Raw genomic sequence first — 18191 nt, 5'->3', positions numbered from 1 at the left:
ATGTAAAATAATTTACGCAATCAACCAATAAGAAATGATAATAGGTATGACCATTTTTTAATGGATGAGGGTGTAAAAAACTTTTTCACAATGCCAATGCATATTATTTTAAGACAACCAAGAAACAAAACACTAGTGTTCGCTGGTATTAAAATTCCTCTATTTCAGTTTCCATTCAAAAGTATGAATGATCAGGACTCAACAAACACCCTTCTCTCTTTCATCAAGATATTCATTCGGCTCTGAACAAACCTCCCAAGCACTTTAGTAGTGTACCTCTCAAAGTCAGACCTTACTCCATCAAAAGAATAACTTGCCCTCTGAGCTGTTGTTCTATCAAGTTCTTCTTGCCAATTATTTGAACTACCACCATAGACATTGCTAAAATAGCCTTCATTTCTAGCACCAAGTGATGAGTGAACAATATCCATTGATCTAACATGATCTTTCCTAGGATATCCAACATTAGTTGATGTTGACGATTTCAACAATGTGTCTCTCAAAGTAAAAGGATAACTTGATCTATGAGCTCTTGTTATATCAAGTTCTTCTTGAAAACAATTTGACTTGCCACCATAGACTTGATAGCCTTCATTCCTAGCACCAAGTGATAAGGGAATAGTATGCATTGTTCTCCCAAGTTCTTCTTGCAAATATTTTGACCTACCACCATAGACCCAATAGCCTTCATCCCCATGACCAAGTGATAAGGGAACAATATGCATTGTTATGCCAAGTTCTTCTTGCAAATGTTTTGACCTGCCACCATAGACCTTATAGCGTTCATTTTTAGCTTCAAGGGATATGGGAACAACATATGTTGTTCCGGCATGATCTGCTAGAGAATATCTAACATTAGTTTATGTTGGCTATGGTTTCAAAGATTGCAATGGATCCATTGCTTGCAATGTTCTTGGAGGGCCTAGACTCATACCAGGAAAAGAATAGCCACCAGAAAGTGCAACTCTTCCATGTACTTCAACCATGGTACTCAAGTGACACCCAGCGATTGAAATGTTACGTCAAATATTGACGTCGCTTCTTCTTTCATTTTTGGAAAGCAACTTGTTCGTGGATAATAATTGTGATGAACTGAAGTTGGTAATCTAGAATCCATAATAGCCTCAATCTCTTGTAATGGGAAACATGTTTGTTGTCTAGAAACCGACATTTTATTTCTCTTCACATGGTTTTGCCGCTTTGCTTTAGGATTTTAGATAAAGTTGAATGTGTTGCACTTACCACGTGGAAAGGGTTCATCACATCTATAGCTATCACCTCTCTTATTGTTGTAACCTGGGTAATCCTCTCTCTTGAAGTCAGCAGACTCAATCAATGACAAAAAGCATTGTACATCTGTAAGGATATTTATCATCTATTTTCATCTTACCTTTACACTACAATACATAGAATGCACCAATTCATTAGTGATTGCTTACTATACTAGAGGTCCTTTTTTTCTTCCTGGGAAACTTCAATTTCTGAGAATCTATTAACACCTTACAAGGTTTCTTCAATAGACATTAACAATTGCAATACTCTACATAAATGCTTCAGTGTTCAATGTTTGCTTGGTGTCTGCTGCCTATATTCCTCGGTGTGACATCTAAACTCCTTTGAATTATCTATTTGATATTAAATTGCCAGTTCTTTTTGGTCAGGACCAATACTATATACAATCACACATTCAACTGAAAGGATATAGGGATCGAGTGATCTTGGTGAGTACCTTAGACTGCTTAGTTAATCTTAGAAATTCTCTGATGCCCTACTAGCCAACAGCTACAAGGAAACATGGATGATAATTCGTGCTTGTGTGAAAGTCTTGGATATGACTGGCTTAAAATTTTTAGCATTGAATCAATTGAGGGCATGTCAGTACTATAGGGAAAATATTTTTTTTTCTTCTCCCAGTCCCCCCCTTTTCTTCATAGTTGACAGTCTTTGTTTGATCACCTTTTGCAGTTTTTGACTGCTATATCTACAATAGATGACTTGAACTATTCGGAAAAGATAGACACATATTATATTGTTAATGTTCCATATGTATTCTTAATGTGTTGGAAGGTTTGTGCATGTCTTAATGTTTGAAGAGTTTGGACCGCTTCACTTTCATCCTTAATTTCATAAACATCTTTCAAAATTCAAAGATTAACAGCTAAAATCTTTTTTCTTCAATAATATTTGGAAGGTTGTGAAGCCTCTTTTGCAAGAAAGAACAAGGAGAAAAATCCAGGTGCTACAAGGTTGTGGGAAGGAGGAATTACTGAAGGTAAATATCAACATTATTTTCAATGATCTATTTTAGCTCTCACAATATCACCAATTCCATATGTAGTGTTTGTCTGTTGGTTCTCTTGACTAATCAAAGTAACATCAATGAAAATAATTGTAGTAGTTGTATTTTACTTTAGATCTAGGTCTAACCCAATCTATCACTTGTCATATTAGTGTTGTTGTTACACTGGCCCTGATAACAACATCATCATGCTTGTGGATTTTGTTTGCTAGTTTCTAGTTCAATACTGTCAAATTACTATTCTAAAGATACTAGTATTTAATTTTAACTTGTTGTCAATTTAACTCATAAGAAACAAGATTTTATCAATTTTGTTTATAATTGGCTAGACAAGGTAAAATTTGACAAGATCTGCACGATTTCCTACCCCTGCATTATGAAGGATGTGATATATCAAATATTTCATATTGCTTCATCCTACGTATAATTATTCTTGTCATAAATAATTTCTCTCTCTCTCTCTCTCTCTCTCTCATGTCATGGTACTTTTGAATTTCATCTTAAGACTTGAGAATGAAGCGAATCAAAGGTGTCCTTTCTTCCTACATTTGTTACAACTAAAAGAATTTTAACATACTCGAGTTCTTTTAAAACTTGTTGTAGGTAATGGACTATGCATCCCTCCCACACTTCTGAAGAAAAGAAGATTCCAAGTCATCCAAACATCATGCATCATGAAACACTGAAAAAATTTTCTCCTTCAATCACACCTTCCATCAACAACTCTACAATCACATCAAGCAACAAGCCATCATTGTGGAGTCAATTTCACCAATCAAACAAGGGTCCTTCTATGTAGACATACCAAAGCCAGACCTTGATGATGCCAAAATAGCCAAGCCATAGAAACTGAGTCCACAAATTGGAGAATAAAAAAATGGCTTTACCAACTCACTAAATGTTCTTACAGTTAATGACCATTGAAAGTTATGCTACTAAAGCTAGTAATTGTGCTTTTTGGCCTCTCCAGAGCCACTTTTATTTGTTGATTACTTTATTATCCCTTTTGGATAAGGAGGGTTATACTTGTGAGGTCATACTTATACCAAGTTATTAGATGTAATATTGTAATGTTTGCATCAACTCGATGCAAAATTCTTCAAATAGACCTTAATCTAATTTCTATAACCACCTTGGGATGATAAGCATATGATATATGTTCAATGTACAAAAAGACAACATCATGCTACAATTCATATGACTACCTCGGTAGATTGTTACTTGTCATCATTATTTGATCTCAATTGTTTTTTACTCTTAAGATATGGAACCATTTTCAAAACCATTATGAAGGTTATTAGAAGAGTACAAGGAAATATTTGACGCTCACTAAGTGTCACACGATGTCAGAACTAAGTTTAATACGTATTTTCCTACATTATGAAATATTACATGGTTAATTAATCAGAAATTATTTTTTGTATGATTTCTAATATATTTTTATTATAAAAGTTAACAAACTTATTATATATATAGTAGTGTTTTTGTGTGTATAAAAACTAGTAGTTTGAAGAAAAAAAAGGAATTCATGTGTCTTTATCCTTTTATTTTGGTATACATATGTAATTTGCAAGGAATATTTTGGTTGTTCACCGAAACTAATATTTTTCGAGAGATCTAAACACACTTAAAAGGTAGATTGCCTCCTTTTAACACAATTTTTTTTTCATTCGCATGAGTCAGAATTTAAATTCCTAACCAATTGCCTAAGAGATTTGAATCCATGACTACTTTGAGGAATCATAAGAACATTACTTGTTCTGTTTTTTAACAAATGCTATTCATATTTGCAACCAAAACAACTTGTTCTTTTTTTTTTTTTTGAAGCATTGGAGTTAATTGAATAAAGGGATTAATGGTCAATAGAATACCCGATTACATGTTTAGATAATTGAATTGTGGATTTAGTATAAGACGGGTAAGGTTCTCAATAAATTGATTCCAAATAATAGTAGCTATTGTCACATGATCCTATTCGGTTGAGCTATATTTTAGTACTACTTGCAGTTTCCAATTGCTGCATTCATTTGTGGATTAACATGTGGTTAAAATGCTTTTAATTTGATTGGTGTAGCACTTCTTTTGTGCATGGTTAGGGTCCTAGGGACTACTTTTATTGGTTTTGCATTCCTTCTTACCATAAACCCTGAACTAAAAATGCATCACACAGATATCTTCATTCAAATTGATCTCGATATCATATGTCAATATTTTTATTCTTGGAAAACTTTTGACACAATAAAATGCAAGTCATCTAAATGACACAATGAAAAAACGAGAGAAAATTAATCACATTGCAAATAAAAAGAGCAAGTGATGTTGAGTAACTAAGGCATTAGTTACTCACACCCACAGATATGAGATTAAGAAGTATAATGTTGGACTCAGGTACACCTTTTCTTATGAGTAAATAAATTATTTGGATAGCCAAATTACCTAGGAAGAAAATTTTTCAAGGATTATGCAAATGAAAACCAACAAAGCAAAACATCAAATATTTAAATCACTCTTTTTATGCTAGCTATTGTTTAACTTGAAGTGGCAATAGGCTTCACAAACTTACAACAACAAGATTGAAAACAAAACAAAATGACAAACATGTGCCAAGTATAGGGTCCAGCAGTAACGTATGCCTATCTGAGATATATAATTTGGTAACTTATTGTCATTAGCTTCCCATTGATTAGACAGACATATCATTGAATGGAAGAGAGATAGTTCAAAGCATACATGCAGATGGACAAACCTTCTCTAAGGATTAGAATCTTCCCACTCTTATACCTTTATGGCATGCACTTAAAGCGTTATGCAAACTCTCCCAACCCAAGCAAATATTAATTAAAATACAAGAAAATACTTTTCTGAAGAATAAATTCTAAAGTGCAGAGATATAAGTTCACATCAACCCTAACGTACATAGAGAGACTAGTTCATGCCACAAAATGTAATATAATGAATTTGATACTTTCAAACCCAAATCAAAAAAAGTTTTTTTTTTATATTTATTGAATCATTCAAAAATCGATTAAGAAAAAACATTTTACTATTTTAGTCAATCCTTGAAAGCAAGGATGAAAATATTCAATTAAAAACCTAACTGACTCCAGCTTTATTGCCAAAAGACCAATAACAAAACATCATGGGGGGACTAGATAGAAATCCATGTCAAGGAAAAGTGAACCTACACTAAAGAAGCCCTAAAAATTTACCGGCATAATGAAGGGAACAACATCCCACCAAAAATCAATTCTTGTGCTCAATGTCATGAGGCAAATCATTAGAATATCCATATCCAACCATTTAATGAGGCATATTGTGTAGGAACTATTGCATAGCAAGATCCAACTCATTTTGATGATGGGCACTGTTAAAATTTCTACATCCACCCATTTGATGAAATGAATTATGTAAGTTGAATTGTTGCTGTGTGTGTTGTGCTTGTTGTATTTCATGTGGTTGCATTGCAAAATTTGGTGGAGGAGGAACCTAATTATGTTTATCAATGTGGGGAGTAACAATCATGTCAATGTCTTCTAAGGTTGTGTCATGGATGCTTCTTCTTTTCTTCTCTTTCTTTGGGGCTTTCTTGCGTTCGAAATATTTTTGAGCATGACTTGCAACTTGAGTTGGAGTTTTTGTTGGAACAAATTTCTTTGAAATGTTTTTCCATCCTCCATGTTCATATTTCTCAAGCCCAAGGACAAATGACCTATGTCCTTCTTTTATCCAATGTGTGTATTTGTTGCAATGAACTGATCGGGATGAGTCACCAAATAATTTGATGCTATTGGACTTCGTATTATGCGAAAGCAAGTGGTGTTGGTAGCTGATTGGCACATGCACCTGCTCAAATGCAATGCTATTTAATGTCTGCTCCAGTGACTTGGCAGGAACCTGAGAGGCAAAAACCCTCTGAGGGGCACAAACATGAGTTGTGTGGGCAGACAGTACAGGAACCAAATCGAGAAAAGTATAAACCCTCTGAGGTGCAAGAGCAGTATGACCAAGAACTCTCTAAGGGGAAGGAACCTGAACCCATCAAGGAGTAGGAGGAGTAGCTGCAACAATATGAGCATGAACTCTCTGAGGGGTAGGAACAGGATGAAGACCCTTTGAAGGGTAGGAACCTAAGGTGGGAGCAACAACCTCATCGATGGCAAGAGCAAGAACTTTGGTAGGGGCATCAACAATAGGACTAGTGGTTGGAGCAAGAATGACAGGAACCTCATAAGTTGAAGGAGCAAGAGCAAGAACCTCAAGCTGAGGGGAAGAATCACGAGTGGCAAGATTCTTCAAGAACTTATCTAAATCTTTGTTATGGTTGTTGAAGTCAAAGTCGACTGAGTTCAAGACTACTTTCGTTGAGTCTTCTTTGTAGCATGGTATGCTCTTTGCCCACTACTTATCTCTTTCCTTAAACCACTTCTCATGTTCCTCGTCATAATAGAAAGTGTATTCATCAAGGAACTCAATTGCGTTCTTGTTTTCTTGGTGAGTTTCCTCAGACATTCTTGTCTTTCTTTCTCCTTTGTGGCTTTTTGGATTTCCTATACTGAATTAGTTCTTTTTCCTGTTATATTGAGAGATAAAATGTAACAGCGAATTTTTCAAAATTGCCACCAAAATGATAGTTAGTTAAAGATTGATTGTGTGCGTTGTATTCATTAAGTTATATCTGCCAAAGATTTGATTTTGCCTTCCTTATACTTTCCCAGATTTTCTATATTAATCTAGTTCAATTATGAAAGAGTAAATATCTTATCTTAGAATTTAGTACTCACATTTTAAATCTTATTTTATGATTTAGATAGAGATTTTATCTAAATAGATTTACTTTAATTTAAATAATAAGTATCTTATATTATCTAAATATTTAGATATAATTGTAATTTTGTACACTCACATTTTAAATCTTCACTAAAAAGAACGTATTTAAAATTAGATTTTTTTACATAGTATGTCTTTTAACAGTTTCTATTATTAACTTTTATTTTCTTTTTCTATTAAAAATGACCATAATCCTTAGCTGTGGAAATGACCATGTAAATTTAATTAATTTAAATTTATTGAGTTTAAGTAAGATTTTTGGAAGGAATTAGTATAGAAAAAAAAATAGAAACTTAATGGGAATAGTTTGAAAATAGTATTCTTCAAAAGTAAAGAGAAAATTTACAATATTAATTAGTCCCAAAGCATTAATACAGTTGTAGTAAATTAATACAGTTGTAGTAAAAAAACAAAAATGGAAAAGAGTTGGTTACCTGCATTGCACCTACGTTACCTTTTTTCTTTCTTTGATGGGAATGTTCATAAGAATCAACCGTAGCAAGGTAAGTGTGCAATTAGGATTCACTTAAATCAAGAAAAAATTTCTTTCAGATTTACACTTCATCTTTATCATTCATTATCTTAGAATCAAGCGGACAATATTAATGACTTAATACAAGAAAATGAATGGTAATGCCAATGCAGAAAAAGAATTACTCTCGATGTAAATTGATCTTTCATTTATCTCTCTCTTTATATATCACAGAAGTTGTTGCAGTGCGTATTTTTATTTCTCTGCATAAATAATAAATATATTATGCATTATAAATTTATCTTTTCATACCCTAACTAACACGTATTAAATTAAAAATTAGAATTATTCAAGTTAATGCATGATAGCTAATAAAACTTTAGTCCGATAGTTCTCTTTAATTTTAGGCTTAAATATATTTTTGATCCTTGATATATGTTTGACTTTTGCATATGGTTCCTGATAAATTTTTTCTTCAAATCAGATCCCTAATATTTAAAAAAATTTGTTTGAGGTCTCTGTCATTAATCGGAATTCATTGACTACTTACATGATCGTTATACCAAACACATTGGTATGCGACGTGTAATGCAATGTGTACTCGTTGCCTGAGTGGTGTTACACATAAGATTTTTTATTTTTTAATTTTTAAAAAGTATCAATGCCATTGTTTGCTCTTTAATCTTTTTTTTTATTTAATTCCTACTTGTAATCTCACTCAGTACACCTGGCATGCCAATGTGACGTGTCCGACGATTAACAGTTACGTAAATAGTTAACGGATTTCGATTAACGACAGAGACTTCAGATAAAAATTTTTAAATATTAAATACCCGATTCAAAGGAAAAATTTATCAAGGACGAGAAGCAAAAGTTGAGTATTTTTTAGGAACCAAAAATATATTTAAGCCTATATTATATATAATTTCTATGAAATTTGATGACTGTTAGTTATTATTATATTTATATTTTATCTGTTTGTTCCTTTTGTTATTATGAGATTATCAGTGTCACGGTTGTTTGATTGTTATTGTGCTTATGAGGCAAAAAAATCTTTTTAAACTTGAAAAAAAACTGTATGTGTTATAAATGCATGTCATTCCTTCTTGTATAATTTGTTATTATATTTTTATTGAACACTCGGTAAAATAGAATATTTATGTAAGATTGTCTCTTATATAATTATTACTTGATTATTTATGTAAGATTGTCTCTTATATAGAATATTTATGACCTCTTAACATAAAAACAATCGCGCTGCTAAGCTAAATTTAAAAGAGTTTAATTTGGATATATTACTATTGTATAAATTTTTCATTGTCATTTAATTAAAATCATTTTACATTTTTACATGACTTTTGAGAGTAGTTGTTATCAAGTTAATAATTTTATTTTTCATGACAATTTATTGTTGGACAACAATATCATTTTTTATTATCTATATATTTACCTGAGTTCAACAGATATTAGAAATTAGATGAGTTCAATAAAAACATTCTTAATTATCAATCAACTAAAAATTAGGGTAAGCAAAAATCAATGGCCCGATCGAAAACCGAGAAATCTGCCTTAAAAATAATGTTTTCCAACGGTTAGGTTCGGGAATTTTTCATCCCAATAATAAAAAATATTAAAAAATTATTTAAATAATACAATCAAAAATTATTTACACAATACAAATCACGTTAAAAATCAGTTCTCCAAATTAATTTCTCTCATTTGTTTTATTTTATTTTTTATTTTTACGCTGTGAAATCGGTTCTCCAAGGAATTGATTACATAACGTGTTATATTTATTTTATATCGTACAAGTCAATGATACTTGATATAAACATTATATCGTACACGATAAATGATGACAATTTGACTAAACACTAATATTTAATTTATAATAGTATAAATTATCTCTAATAGTATTTAAGAAAAATACATATATTTGATTACTTACTATAAATATAAATGGTACAAATGATACAGATATCCGAGGAATCAGTCCCCAAAGTCAATTTCTCACCTTCGTTTAATTTTTTCATTTTGATGTTGTGAAATCAATTCTTGATTTTTGTTCTAAAACGACCTTACTACACCTGGGGAAGCCATGTCATAAGGTCTTTTCTTTGAAATACAGTTCAAAATGTGTTTTTTTTTTCATTTTTTTAATTTGTTTGTTACTTATTTCAGTTTTGTTTTGTTACATTTAAAAAAAACTGTTTTTTTTGTTTTTTAAAATAGTTTTCTATTTTGTTTGTTACAGTTTTTTTTAAAATTAACTGTTTTGTTTTTGTTTTAATTTTTTTAGTTCGCTAATTTATATATATTAAATTATAAAAATATAATTTATACAGAATAGAATTTAAGAAAAATGCATAAAAAATGCATATATTTTAATACATAATATAAATATAATTTTGTTAAATATTTATGAAAAATATATATATTTAAGTGATCTAATTATTTTACTTAAACAAATTAAATAAATAAAATATATCCAATTTTAATAATAATTAGATCACTTAAATATATATGCCCTTTTCTTAAATTCTATTCTATATAAATTATACTTTTTATGATTTCACATATATATATATATATATATATATATATATATAAATTAGTGAACTGAAAAAATTAAAACAAATAAAAACAATTTAAGAAACAGTTAATTTTTTTTAAAAAAAATGTAACTAAAAAATAGAAAACTATTTAAGAAATATATAAAAATAAAACTGAAATTAATAAAATAAATAAATAAACAAAAAAAACACATTTTGAACTATGCTTTGAAAAAAAAAATTAAAGGTCTTACGACATCATCCTTCCTCAAGATCTAGTAAGGTTGTTTTAGGAAAAAAAAACATGGGTGAAATCGTTTACTGTACATGATACAATATTTATATCAAACGTCATTTATCATGCACGATAAATAATAATATGTTATAAAATCGGTTTCTATTCAAAAAATAAAATTAAAGTGAAAAATTGGTTTGAGAAATCTGATTTCTCACCTTAAATAATTGTTTGTATTATTTATGTGAATAATTTTTAGGCGGTAGTATTTGAGTAATTTTTTTATATCTTGGGGTGAAAAATTCTTGGATTTGGACTTCGGATTTGATTAAATAAAAAAAATGGTTAAAATTGGATAATTTGGAGAGATGCGGGTTAGAAAAGAGTAATAATCCATTAATATCTGCACCGACCAAACAAAGCGTCACACGTAAGGACAAGGAGTTTAATTTTCAAATTCAGACGTGTTGAGTTTCCTTGCAGAGTTGCAGGCATTCAGCATTGTGCCTTTCAACATTGCATTGCACCCCTTTTCTCTCATTCTCACCTGCAGTATCATATTATTATATCATTGTTATTGTTAACATTTTTTTTTCATATATAGCAACAACGTTTCTCTTTAGAAGCTTCACGAAAAGCTTTACGAATGAGTCTCTCATCGAGTCATTTCTTTTGAAAGAAGACTTTCATGTATGCTCTCAATATTCCAGATTTGTTCATGTGTTTTATCTTCTTTTTTTTTTTTTTTTTTGTCTCACCTCCATTCTTTCCTCCACTTCACTTTGGATGGGTGATCATTTTAAGTTCTAATCGGACCGATGTTCACCTGTACTAAAAATCATATAAATATAACTTTAAAGATGGTTATTATAAAAAGTAAATTTTTTTTATGCAATAAAAATTAATTAATTAATTAATTAATTAATTACTATTATATATATATATATATATATATATATATAATGCTTGTGATTAAATAAATGTGTGAGCCTTATATAATATGAGTAAATAGTTTCTATATCGTGTATAAAGAAGTTTTACATTATTGTATTTAATAAAAAAGTTTTATATTATTATTTAATTATTTCAATAATTACTATTTTTTTAAGTGTTCATAACTATATCTTAAAAATTATATTGGCAACAACTTTTGATTAATTGATAGTGTAATGAACATTTTACAATGATAATATATTTAAATAAAAAAAATAACATTAGAATAAGATTAAATAGAGTGTTAGAGAAATGTAATAACTTTATCACAAATGAAAACTTTGGTCACAAGCATATATGTAAAACACAAAAATTGATTGTGTCATCCAGTAATAAAAAAACAAAAACAAAACAGTTCTAGTGAAAACAAGAGACTATCATCTAATGGAAGATAAAATAAATTTTTCACAAAGGTTTTTTTAAATAAACATTTAGTGATCAAGCATGTAAAAATAAGTTTAAGAGAATAGTAATTAAATAGTTTAAGAAAAATGTGGAAACATTTGATTTATGATGGTTCACTCTAAAAGAGTTATGTCTTGTTTTTCTTTAAAAACTTGAAAAGGATTTCACTAATTAAGATTGATTAAAATACAAGTATTTTAAACTGTCACTCTTGATTATAATAATATTCTTTAGGTCCTTAGTGACACATTCTTAGACTCCTCCTTAATCTAAGAATATTTAAGTATTTTTTTTAACATCAAGTGTTTTTACAAATTAAAGTTTGAATGAATACAATAGTCAAAGAGTGAATAAACAAATAAGCTTAAATACAAATAAACTTTGCTAGACAAAGGATGAAGTGCTTAAGTGCATAGTATATCGTCCAATGATTTTAATAGAGTTTCTATTCAGAGATGTTTGATCATTTTCACTTAATATTCTTCATTCCTAAAAATTCTGGACATGAGACGTCTTTTATATATTTCAATGAAGGATTCAGTATGAGATTAACGCCGAGTCTTGAAATGATCGTTATCTCAACTAAAAGTGGTGCAACCTAGCGCACTCTGGTTAGACAGGAAAAGATAATACAAATAACTACATGTGCTCCTCTTCTGCGACGATAGTGACCTTTGAGGAATATTCTTATTAATTCCTTCTATTTTGTTTTTTTTTTCCTTAAATTCAAATATCAGTCGTTCAAATAAAGAGAGACAAAAACATATTTGATAAAGTAACATTCATTGACTTCCCTTTGTGGGTAACACAAGCTTTTCATACTCGGTGAATGTCACTTGTAGAGGACATAAAGTATAGTGATTAAGTCCCATGGACGTGAATAAAAGTAACTAAGTGTTTACACACTAGTTTCACAATAGATGAACATAATTAATTTAACAGGGTGTTGGGGGGCTAAATACAACTCTTAATAAAACTGTTTTGCACTTATGAGATGTATACTTACAAAAGCTATAAGATATGAAAAGTGTGCTCGTTTATATATTAGGTCTCATTCATTTAACAATAACTTATTAGTCCATAAAAAAATATACTTTTGAATCAAAAAAGAGGAATATATTAATTCAAAAAATCAGATAAGTACATGGCGATCTCATGAGATCCAGCCAGGATCCTTCGACAAAAAAAAAACCCAAGCCCTATAGCATCAAAGTTACTATATGCTTTCTAAGCTTATTGTTATACCAGCCCTTGTATACTATGTTATCTATGATATTATCCACTATATTTATGTTCACATTATTCTTGAAAACTTCATCATTTCTATATAACCACACCTCGTAAAGAGTTTCAGTGAGTGCTAGTTTCAGGAGTTTAGCTTTCCACCCTTTCTTTCCAGTTTCTCGAATAGCCCACTTGAGTTCTACATCCCAAGTTTTAGGTTCATGAGTAACTTCAATCCATTTAAGAATCTGATCCCATATGGATTTTGTAATTTTGCAGTAAAAAAATAGATGGGCAATAGATTCCTCAGACTCCTTACATAAACTACATTGATTTTCTTTGATCATTCCAAATCTTTTCAGCCTATCTTTTGTGGCCATTCTACCATGACACGTCAACCATAAATTCACTATAGCTCGGGGCCTTGCAATATTATGGTTCAGCAAAAATCTCCACGGTACCCGATCAGATTTATCCATTAGCAGGTTATACATGGTTTTCATCGAGAATTTATCCCTCTGCATCTAATTATTCCATTCCTGTTTCAGCCTGACTTTCTCTCTTTGATCCAAAATATTGTTGAACATCCAAGACCAATGACTCCGGCTATCAACCTGCATAATACTCTTTTTTTTTAAGTAATACATATGTATCCACTTAACCCAAAGATTATCCGATTTTCTGCACAGATTCCACAAACATTTCATCATGGTTACCTGATTCCAAACAGTCAAGTTTATAATATCCAGTCCTCCTTGACATTTCGGTCTGCACACAGTCTCCCAGGCCACCGGACTTTTCTTCTTCACCTCACTACATCCAGTCCAAATGAATGATCTGCAGATTGCTTCAATTTTCTTCAACACGAATTTTGGAATTGGAAAACACAACATCCAATATTGTGTTATAGAGAAAGAAATACTTTTTACTAATTGTATTCTCCCTGCATGACTGAGTAATCTCGCTGTCCAATGCCTGGTTCTACACACAATCTTCTCAACAAGAGGCAAATAATGGGTGATGGTGAGCTTTTTACTTGTTAAGGGAACCCCCAGGTACCTAATAGGAAATTGCCCCTCTTCAAAATTTGTAGTCCTCTTAATAACTCCTTTGGTTTCATCATCAATACCACAAAAAAAAATCTTACATTTCGTCGGATTAATTACCAAACCTGTAGCATCTGAAAAGTTTTGAACAGTGTCAAGCATCATGTCCACAGATTTAGAATCTCCCCTACAAAATAAGAGAACATCATCAGCAAATGTCAAGTGTGTTATGCCCATTTTTTCACATTTCGCATGATGGTTAAAATTAGGGTTCTGCTGCATTTTGTCAAACATCCTATTAAAGTATTCCATCATGATCACAAATAGCAAAGGAGATATAGGATCCCCTTGCCTGATACCTCGACACGCCTGCATATCTTCTGTCATCTGCCCATTAATATTGAAGCTATAGGAAACTGTTTTCACTGTAGTCATAATCCAGTTTGTGAAAGTCCTAGGCAAGCCTATCTCTTGCATAACATCCTCCAGGGCCCTCCAATCCACCATATCGTATGCTTTCTGCAGATTCGATTGCATCATGCATCTCGGTGTACCATTTTTCCTAGTGTAACCCCTGATTAACTCATACGCAAGCATAATATGGTTGTGGATGTTCTGTCCCGGCACAAACGCGGACTGATTATGACTAATAACATCTTGTAGAACTCCCCCCAACCTAGCTGTTAGGATTTTGGAAATAATTTTGTAGAAAGTGGTGCAACCCGCGATAGGTCTATAATCCTTCACACATTTAGCATCATCATTCTTGGGTATCAAAGTAACTACAGTTTTGTTGAACGGTTTGTATAGTCTATTATGATCAAAAAATTCCATTACAGCTGCAATGACATCTTTCTTAATAAATGACCAACAAACTTTGAAAAATTTTGCGCCGTATCCATCTTCACCGGGGGCTTTCAAGTCCCCTATACCATGAAGAGCATCTTCAATTTCTTTAACAGTCACTTTGCTCACTAAATGTTTTCTCTGCTCCATGTTTACTTGTCTACCCTTCCTCATTACACCAATATCAATATGGTTCAAGCTGTGGTTGGCTTTTCCCATGAGATTGCCATAGAACTCAAGAACCTCCTGTTCAATTTCTGCCTGAGTTGATAAAACTGTACCATCACTTGTTTGTACCATTCTCATACTTTTGGTTTTACTTTTAGTCTTCACATACGCATGAAAAAAAGCACTGTTATCATCACCCCCATTTTCAGCCAGTCAAGTTTCGCTTTCTGCATCATATAATTATCTTCCATGGAGTTCCATCTAATAACAACCTCTATTAGCTTTTTAACCACCTCCATCTTTTGACTGTCAAACCTGCAATTGATTAACTCATTCTGTGCGTTGTGAAGCTCTTGTCTAGCCTTCACGATTTTCTGCTTGATATCATTGGCAGGTTTATTAAAATCTTTTAGTACTTGTTTCAATCTTTTCAGTTTGTGCCATAAAACACCCATTGGACTACCTTTTGTAGGTTGCTTCCAGCTTTCCTGAACTACTTCCTTAAATCCTGCAATATCAACCATATAATTATTGAATTTGAAAGAACCGTGTGTCCTCCTAGCACGATCAACATTCAGATACTACAAGGAATGATCCGAAACGTTGGGGGGAAGGACATTCAGCACCTTATCCGTATTCTCTTGAAACCAAAGGACATTAGCTAGGACTCTGTCAATGCGGGAATATATTGGATCAGCGCTGCGCTTATTCGACCAGGTGAAGAAATCACCAATACTATCCATCTCACTTAGACCGGTAACATCCATCATATTTTGCAGATCAACAAATTCCGCTTCGGTAACCATCTTTCCGCCAATTCTGTCTTGGGCCTTGGCCACGTTGTTATAGTCACCCACCACACACCAAGCCCCTTGATGAGTCTCATGAATTTTCTCAATATCTTTCCATAAAATTTTCCTTCTATCCAATGCATTACTTGCATAAATAGCAATTAGCCAAAACTTGAAATTTCCAGTTACATCATAAACACCACAGTGTATAAGTTGGCTAGTCCTGCTAACACATTTCACATCCACCCTATTTAAGTCCCAATGGATCCAAAGCCTACCATTTGCATGACAAGTATAGTTATCAAGATAATTCCCATTTAGGCGAAGTTTCTCTCTAACTTTAGCAGCTTTATTTTCTTTAACTCTTGTTTCGATCAAAATTGCAATTTCTGGCTGAAGCTCTAGGAGACGGGAGCTTATCTCCCTTAGCTTTCCAGCCTTGTTAAGCCCCCTTACATTCCATGAAACAATCATGGTCCCCAATCAAAGGCTTGGGGGCCATTCAAAACCTCCAACACCCTAAATCCATTGGTACAATGCACTGTATTTGAGGACTCAGCATATGTAATAGATTTACCTCTATCCTTTGAAGCTTTGCTCACTTTAGTCCACGTCTCTTCATCATGTTCAGCAGTTCTAATCCATGTCTTTCCTTCATCTCCATTAGCTTTACTCGTTGTTGTTTCTTTCCTTGGTGTAGAGACCTCAACAGGGATTTCGTGTTTTCTCTCCTGTTGAGGCTTAGGCTGCCATTTTTTCTTCTTGACCCCATTTCCACATTGATGCCCTATCTTCTGACATTGAGGCTTAGGCTTAGGTTGCATCATTTTCCGACCATCTTTATCCTTGATAGCAATTGCTTCCACCAATTTTCTAGTAATGTCGACCTCCACTAACATCCTGGCATAGGAAACTCCGAGTTTGTGGGTAGTGCATTCATTAGTAACCATGGGTGTACCAATGGCAATGCCAATTTTGTTAAGGCTTCGTTCGCCCCAAAGATACAACGGGAGCTTGGGAAGTTTTATCCATATCGGTATGGTTCGTAGCATGTCCTGCTTCAGACTAAAATCAGGTCTCCACTCTTTGAGTACCACCGGCTTGCTTCTTATTGTATAGGGACCCTTCATCACCACCACTTCCATATCGTCATGTGATTTGAATCTTAGCAGGAAGTACCCATCATCGTGATAATACAAGTCTGGCAGCTGCACAAAATTCCAGTTTCTCTCCATGAAATTCTTAATCGTATTCATGCTGAGGTCACCCCCCAGCACATATAGGATTAGGGCATTTTCCCAATATCTAATTTCAGATTCGATGTCCTCATCCTCAATCTCGATTTCAATTTGTCCCTCTACCATTTTCGGTGCCACATAAGACATCATCCTTCCTTTTGTTGGATTTCGATTCTCACTTATCACGTCAACCCATAATCTTCTCGCCTCTTGATTTCCTTTCGGATCATCTTTAGGGGTTTCCACCTCTTTGGATCTCTCCTCAATCAGCTTTTCCCCATCCAGTTTGTTCTCATCTTCAATCTCATCATGCTTCCCTGTTTCCATCTCCGATTGTGGTTTAGGCGAATTCTGATTCTTCGTTGACGAAGGCACCGTGGATTTCGGACGCCCTCGCCCCCGCTTCGTCGTCGTCGCCGCCATCAAAAAAATTGGTACAATATATATATATATATATATATATATATATATATATATATATATATATATATATATACACTTTTATAATCATCCAAATTAAAGATAAAGATTGCATATTTCATCATTTTGTAAATTTTATTATCCAATTTTTTCCCGTACATTTTACTAACATATTCTTTAAAATTTTTTTCATTATTCATTGATCCGTTAAATATGAAACAAAGTTATGTTGTAATTTTTACAAAACGATGTCGCTCGGTTTCTAACACAGTATTGAAATATAAAATAGGTTAAATTACTTATTTGGTCCCTATAGTTTCATGATTTTTACTTTTTTAGTCTCTATAGTTTGAAAGTGATCTTTTTAGTCCTTATAGTTTACATTTTAATTCTCTTTTAGTCCATATAATTTTGAAAGTGGTCTTTTTAATCTCTATAGTTTCATGATTCTTACTCTTTTAGTCCCTATAATTTTTAAATTACAGGGACTAAAATAGAATTAAAATATAAATCATAAAGACTAAAAAATACTTTTAAACTAAAAGGCTAGAAGAGAATTAAAATGTAAAAATTATAAGGACTAAAAAGATAAAAATCACGAAATTATAAGGACTAAATGAGTAATTTAACCTATAAAATAAAGATGATTGTAAAGTGAAGAGGAAAAATGCAATA

At 32.2% G+C, this 18191-nt stretch overlaps 1 pseudogene; it reads left to right on the top strand.

Annotated features, from left to right (window-relative positions):
* The first annotated feature begins 1186 nt into the window (after positions 1-1186).
* Positions 1187-3120, top strand: LOC100800425 (uncharacterized; annotated as a pseudogene).
* The last annotated feature ends 15071 nt before the right edge of the window (positions 3121-18191 follow it).

The sequence above is a fragment of the Glycine max genome, chromosome 3 (genome assembly GCF_000004515.6).
Source record: "Glycine max cultivar Williams 82 chromosome 3, Glycine_max_v4.0, whole genome shotgun sequence".
Classification (NCBI taxonomy): domain Eukaryota; kingdom Viridiplantae; phylum Streptophyta; class Magnoliopsida; order Fabales; family Fabaceae; genus Glycine; species Glycine max.
The sequence above is the reverse complement of the archived record's forward strand: the minus strand, read 5'-3'. Positions and strand labels throughout refer to the sequence as shown.